Source organism: Belonocnema kinseyi, chromosome 6, assembly GCF_010883055.1.
Source record: "Belonocnema kinseyi isolate 2016_QV_RU_SX_M_011 chromosome 6, B_treatae_v1, whole genome shotgun sequence".
Classification (NCBI taxonomy): Eukaryota; Metazoa; Arthropoda; class Insecta; order Hymenoptera; family Cynipidae; genus Belonocnema; species Belonocnema kinseyi.
The window spans coordinates 71,422,071-71,429,882 of NC_046662.1; positions in this window are offsets into that span (position 1 = coordinate 71,422,071).

Below are 7,812 nucleotides of genomic sequence, written 5' to 3' on the forward strand. Positions count from 1 at the left end.
CTATCTAAGGATGGTACTATAGAACGCCACCTCAAGGTAGGCCTAGTGGCGCCATCTCTTGGTCAGGCCGGAAACTTATCAATCCACCCTCGTATATACCCATGTGCATTCCTCAGGATGGCCGCAGATCAAATTCTTCCGTAGATTCTTTATAGAAGAGTCAGGGAATTTTATTGGTCTATTTTGCCTATTTTGTGTCTCACGCTGGGTGAGAATAAGCCCATTAGAGCCCGTTCCAGATGTAAACAGTCAGGGGCGTATAAACCGTTCCGGGTGTATTTTACTGTGGTAAAAAATATTTTGAAAATCGATTTTCTAATACGAAGACAAGATTCAACTAAATATTTAGCGAAAATTAGGAAGAAACTTTATTGTTACGCGTTAAATAAATGTTTTACCTGCTTACCTACTTTAAACGTTTGCGGGCCACTGAGCATCTCGTTTAAAAGAAGAGCTTTCGCTTAAATAATAAATCCAGATTTTCGGTCACTTACTCTAATAAAGCCGCGGGAGCTAGCTATATCTAGAAAAAATTACTATTTTCACCAAAACACTGCCCGTCAAAACTTCAAGTGGGAAAGCACGCACTAAAGCCTATTGCGCAGTTTCATAACCCGACGTCAACACTTGACAGCAGCGGCGTAGCCAGGAAGAGGGCTTGGGGGCTCAAGCCCCCCCCTCCCCGAAACTAACTATTTTTATTATTCAATTCCCTTTTCCCCCACTCTTTGCCTAAACATAAACCCGAATCCCCCTCCGAAAATAATCGAAGCCCCTCTTTAAAAAAATCGTGGCTACGCCGCTGCTTGACAGTTTCAGGTTCAAAATACTACAGTGGGACTCCGATTTCTGAACTTGATCGTCTCTCTCTCTGTGTCTATCCAATAATTCTTATTTATTCTTTGTCGAATCCTAGATTTTTGATTTTTGATTAAAATGAATTAATATGCACTGCTATTTGTTATTAGCATTGCCCCAATAACTTCGAAATACTACTTCGAGATATATATTTGCGTGTCAGATGGCACTGTTGTTAATGACAAGCTCATTTTATCATGGCACGAAATAAATTGATCACTTCCATCGGCTTTAGTAGGCATTGGAGGTCCACTGCTGCACGACGTGAGTTCATCATCGTGCTAATTCGCATGTGTCTCCTGCTTCGAGTGAACTGTCAGAACGTCGTGATGCATTTACAAAGGTAGGCTATTAGGATAAGACGCCTTATACCACAACGCACCTAATAGGCCACGCCTGAGTCACCACTGAACACCCCCCGCAGAACCTGTTGCTCCCATCCGCGGCGCCGCGTCAATTCTCGAAAGGTCTATGGAAGAGAGGTCTATTGAAGGTTTCCACTGTATTTGTATTATGTATTTATCTGAAGATTGTTAAAGCGGCTTTCCAAATTTCTAAGGATCTTTCAACTGAAAATTGAACTATTCTAGCTTTTTGATTAAAAATTATTATTTTTTGTTTGAAAATTCAACCCTCATAAAAAAGAAGTATTGGTCAATATTGGATAAATACTTTTTTCGCAAAAAAGTATTGGATTTCTAATACTTATTCGTAAAAAAGTATTAGTTCCGATACTTACAAATACTTCTTTTTCATAAGGAAACTATGTACTTGACAGAAATTTGAACTACATTGTTTCAAATTCTTTTTTTTACTATTCTACGTATTTTAAGTAATAAACTTATAAAATCTTATTGCCTAAAAACGAAAATTAAAGAAACATGTGAAGTAAAACGTCAAGTACGTTCACATATTTCCAAAACATTAGTTTCCATTCATTAAAATTCATGTTTGTACAATTTCAGAGATTTAAAATTAAACCCAAAGAATTTTATGTATTATGAGTAGAACATTATTTCCTTTTTTTAAACGTTAAATAACAAAATGAACTAATTAGGTATTTCACTTCAAGCATCATGTAACCGCACTCCATTGGGTCCTGAGGTAAAAACAATGGACCAAATGCATAGGATTAAACTATTTTTGTTATATCTTCGTAATGAATAATAATCATTATCAATTTATTTTATCATTGATATAGGTTTTTTGACCAGGGAAATTAATTAATAGTTTTAGATGTTAATTTTGTTTGTCTAGTTGGTCTAAATCAATATCATTAAAATATTGATTAATTTTCAAGATTGTGAAAAAAATGCTCTTTAGATCCGCTGGGATATGAGCCCAGGTCCTTCAGATTGCTGGTCTGATGCTCTACCATCTTAGCTACGGAGAGACGATAAAATTTTCTTCACAATCACATTCAGGTTGTAAGGAGATTGTGAAGAAAATATACTCGTCTCTCCGTAGCTCAGTTAGTAGACCGGCAATCTGAAGGACCTGTGCTCATATCCCAGCAGAGCTAGATTTACGGAATTCAAAAAATTAACGGAATACACAGAATTCACGAAATTCTCAGAATTTACGGAGTTCACAGAATTCAAGAAATTCAAATAATTCATGGAATTCTGGAAATTCAACGAATTCAATAAATACACGAAATATTCGAAATTTACTGATATTCAAGAAAATCATGGAATTTACTAATATCACGCGATTTACGGAATTGAAAAAATTTAAGAAAATCAGGGAATGCATGGAATTCAGGCAATTAAAGAAACTTACGGTATAAAAAGAATTCACGGAAATCAAGAAATTCGTAAAGGTCAAAAAATTCACGGAATTCACGTACTTCACGAAATTTATGGAATTCAAAAATTTATGGTATTCATGGAATTCACGGATTTCACGGAATTGATGGAATTCACGGAATTCAAGCAATTCACGGAATTTTACTAATTTGTTAAATTCAAGGAAATCGTAGAATTCATAGATTTGGCGAAATTCAAGCAATTCATGACATTCAATGAGTAAATGGAATTTATGGAAATCGACGAAGAGGGTGTGGATCTCGAAACAGTAAGAGTACGTAGGTTAGCGTTCGCAGATGATAAGGATGCTATGGCAGTCAATAGAAGACTTACAAAGAATTTTGAGTAAACTGAATGCAAGCATGAAGAGCATGGGCCTCAAATTTAACGCAAATAAAACAAAAACTATGGTGTTCGAAGGAAAGAGTGAGAAAACACTTTGTAATATTTTATTAAATGATGAGAGAATTGAACAAGTTGATAAGTTCGTATACCTTGGTAGCTTATTTACTAGGGACGGGAAGATAGATGAGCAATTAGATAGACGCATAAACGAAGGTAAGAAGATTATTGGTAGAGCAGGTTCCCTTATCAGAATCAAAAATACATCAAACAAAGCTAAAATGGCAATACATAATTCTATATTTGTACCGACTGTACTATACGGTAGCGAGACATGGACTTATCAAGAAAAAGATAAGAGTAAAATCAACGCAATTGACACAACATTCATGCGCATAATATGCGGAAAAACCCTGATGGACAAAGTAAGTAACGAGATAATTCTAAAAGAATGTGGTGCAGAAGAGACGCTAGTAGACACATGGGTAAGAAATCGGTTAAGATGGTTCGGGCATGTTGAGAGAATGCCAAATGAACGACTAACAAAACAATTGTATCAAGGTAAAGTAAATGGCAGCGTGCCCAGAGGTAGACCGCGGAAAGAATGGTTAGAATGTGTGAATGAGACCCTAGTTAGAAGAGACATAAGAAGTCACTAAAACACGAGAGCCTGCATGCAAAAATGCATGGACATAAAAGAAGCTAAAGGAGTATGCCTGGACTGGAAAGTATGGCGGCAAATAGTTAATACAAAGGGTTTCAATAGAATGAATGACGCCTGAAACGAAAGACCTTGACCACTAATGGACCCAAGTACGGAACCTTGCATAACGACTTTGTAAGGATCTTCACTTGCGATTATTGCTAGAAAGGTTGATCAGCAGCCTGGGTCGGAGCAGTGTTGCGGAACGAACGTGCCATTTGCATAAATAACACGAGAATTCTGGATCAATCTGAAAATTCTCTATCCCTTCCCCACATTACTCCTTTCCCCTATTCCAACGGGAATCGATGAGTACATTAAAATAAAGGATCTTTGCCAAATTTCAACAATTTCCGCTGAACCACATCGAAAAAAGTGAGCTTGAAATTTAAGAATATCAAATTGCCAAATTTAAGTAATATACTACAAAAATTATATTTATTGTATTCATTTAACTATATTAGTATTGTTTCATAATCATGTAATTATATTAAAATTCACATAATGTTGAATTATTACTAATTTTTTTCAATAAATCTCTTGAAATACTGAATAATTATAAAGTAATTATGAAATAATTTAATTATATGCGCATTAATCATTTTATTCCAAATCCGAAAAAAGCAATTCCCTAATTTTTTATTGTTTATTATTTTTATTTTAACAGTGCCGGTTTTGAATTGAAGTTTCCTATGTAAAATGCATGGGGAAAAATCACTTTTTTGAGTTTATAGAATAATTTTTTAGGGTTTGAAAAAATGTGCCGGGAAAGTATGGCGGCCTATAGAGGATTATCCAACGAAGAATTTCATCTATCAGACATACGGGTTTGACACCCCTAAAACATCCCCACGAGTACCTGAAAACTACCTTTAAAACAAAAATGCCAATTCTTTATGAAATCTACATGTTAAACCATACATTTTCGTCTTTTTTTACTTAAAATTATTAATATTGGTCTAGTGGGATATTTATTATCATTGTTTCATTAATTTTTAATTATTATTACTCTTAGTCTAGTAGAATATTTATTAAAATTCGTTCATTAATTGTTTATTATTTAAACAAATGGAATTTGTTTGAACAATTTATTTTGTTAATTCTTTTTTTCCCTAAAAATTATTAATATTTCTTCAGTGGAATAATTGTCAACAAGGTTTGATTAACTTAATTTTTTAAAATAAAAATTATTACTTAAATATAACTGATAAATTAATTATTATTAAATTAATGATTAATCAGTAATTAATTATTACTGATACATATTCCACTAGATCCACAATAATAATTTTTATTTCTAAAAAATTAAAAACGAAATTATTAAAACAAATTTCATTTGTTTAAATAACTGAAAATGAATGAACTAATGTTCATAAATATTCCACTAGACCAATAGTGATAATTTTTAGAAAAACGAATTTTCAAAAAATAATAATTCAAACAAATTACATTTGTTTAAATAATTACAAATAATTAAACCAATGTTATTAAATATGCCACTAGACTAATAGTAATAATCTTAAGGGCGGGCACAAATTTTAGAGAAAAAAATTTTTAACAACTTTAATTTGTTTGAATAATTAATCATTAATTAACCAATGATAATAAATATGCCACTAGACCAATCGTATTAATTTTAAGTAAAAAAAAACGAGAATACAGTGCTCAAAAGGTCGATTTTATGAGTCGTTTTTATTGCTTGAATTTCGCAAATTCTATGAATTCTACGATTTCCTTGAATTTCACAAATTATCAAAGTTCCTTGAATTGCTTGAATTCCGAGAATTCCATTAATCCCGTGAAATCCGTGAATTCGATTATTCCGTGAATTCCATTGATTCCATGATTTCCATGAATTCCATAGATTTTCTAATTCCATAAATTTCGCCAAGTGCGTGAATTCCGTGAATTTTTTTACCTTTATGAATTTCTTGATTTCCGTGAATACTTTTGATTCCGTAAATTTCTTTAATTGCCTGAATTCCATGCATTCCCTGATTTCCTTGAATTTCTTCAATTCCGTAAATTGCCTGAGATTTGTAAATTCCTTGATTTTCCTGAATTCAGTGAATTTCGAATATTTTGTAAATTTATTGAATTCGTTGAATTCCCAGTATTCCATGAATTCTCTGAATTTCTTTAATTCTGTCAATTCCTTAAATTCTGAGAATCTCGTGAATTATGTGAATTCCGTAAATTTTTTTAATTCCGTAAATTCCATGAATTCGGTTAATCTCTCAAATTCCGGGAATTTCTTAAATTGCGGGAATTTCATGAATTCTTTGAATCTCGTGAATTCTCTGTATTCCGTGCATACCGTGAATTTCGCGACTTCCGTGAAATAATAAATAATTCATGTAGTATAATAAAATTACGCGAATTTCATGAAAACCATGAATTCTGGGCGTTATATGAATTCCGTGAATTCTTTGAGTTCCGTAAATTTGGTAAATTCCGCGAATTCTTTATATTCCATGAATTTCTTGAATTCTATAAATACGACTTGTATTATAAAATTCCAATACATGTGAGGTAACATTCCTACAAAGAAAAAAAATTCTTAAGGCGAACGAGTGAATCGAGAATATATTAAACTCAAAGAAAGTGTACGCTTGCCTTAGGTAAAACGATTATTTAGAAGAGTTAAACATTTAGTTACCTTATGTAAATTGTTCTCGTAAATCAGTAATTTGGACAAAATTGCTAAGTTCGAAAGTTTATTATTTTCGACAGATTATTTATAATTGTATTATCTTCAGATTAGAAAAAAAATTTAGTTGTTATGGAAATATATTAACTGACGGTAGCCAATCTTTCGTCTGGTATCGCAAAAATGAATTTCCCTGAAATCCGTGTAATGCATTTGGAGGTCAAGTTGGTTGTTTTTATCGCGTTTCTTGATATTTCAATATAGTTATCGCCTACAATCGAAACAAATGTAAATTATTATTACTGCATAATAAACTCCATTTAATATTAACATTCGCGCACATTTTAAATGGTAAAAAGCGTTTAATTGTCCAAAATAAATCTCAACTCTCACTGCTCCCGATTATGCCATTTTTTTTCGCTGCTCCCATAATGCACCGGCGCTCTTCCGATAATTGCTTCAGACAATTATTCTTAATATACCTATTATAGCTATACTTATTAGGGGTTTGACTATACGATATCCCGGGTAAATGAAAAATGATCAAGGATATTCATTTTCGCTGCTCCAGGGATCTTTCTAAATTCCTTCGTTCGTTTTCAGCTAAATGTTTAGCTATAATAAGGAATAATGTCCCTGTCACAGCTCAATTTTTTTACCGTGTATGCAAGAATTTGGAAACTAAAACATTATGAATTGTAGCATCACTTTAAGTTTCGGAAATAAACTTCAAACGTACTTTTTTTTTAAAAGGCCCGGCGAAAATTGTTGAAATTCGGCACAGATCCATCACTTTAATGTACTAATCGATTCCCGTTCAAATATCTGTGGTGAATTTTTTTTTTCTTTTAACCCATGTTCAGCACACCGTGTTGTACTATATCACTTCGAGGCATATCGTTACTATATGCATGTCGAAGCCCGATCATATAGCCTTAGTTTTCATTAGTTGTCGTTTTATCGAAGTGTAAACAGCATAGTTTTTGTAGCATTAAAGGGGTGGGCTTACGTACCAACAAAGCAGCATGTGCGGAATGTTTGACTACGAGGGTAGTTCAATAAGTCCTTAGAATGACCAACAGATGGCGCGCGAAACGCTCCAAATCATCTATTTTCAGTCAGCACCACTCCCGACTAGATATATGGTGCAGCCACAGTCCACATCTTCTGAGATTACGTGTTTTTATGACCAATTGAAAAAAATATTGTTCGTTAAGAAAAATGGAAAAAAACGAGTTCAGAGCGGTAATAAAACATTTTCATTTAAAGGGTTTAACTCCATATGAGATAAAAAATGAATTGGACTCAGTTCATGGGACATCTGCCCCTGCCTTAGCAACGGTTTATAACGGGTAAATGAATTTAAGCGTGGTCGTACATCAATAAGTGACGAACCACGTTCAGGAAGGCCCGTAGAAGCAAGTACTCCCGAAATCATCAATAAAATCCAC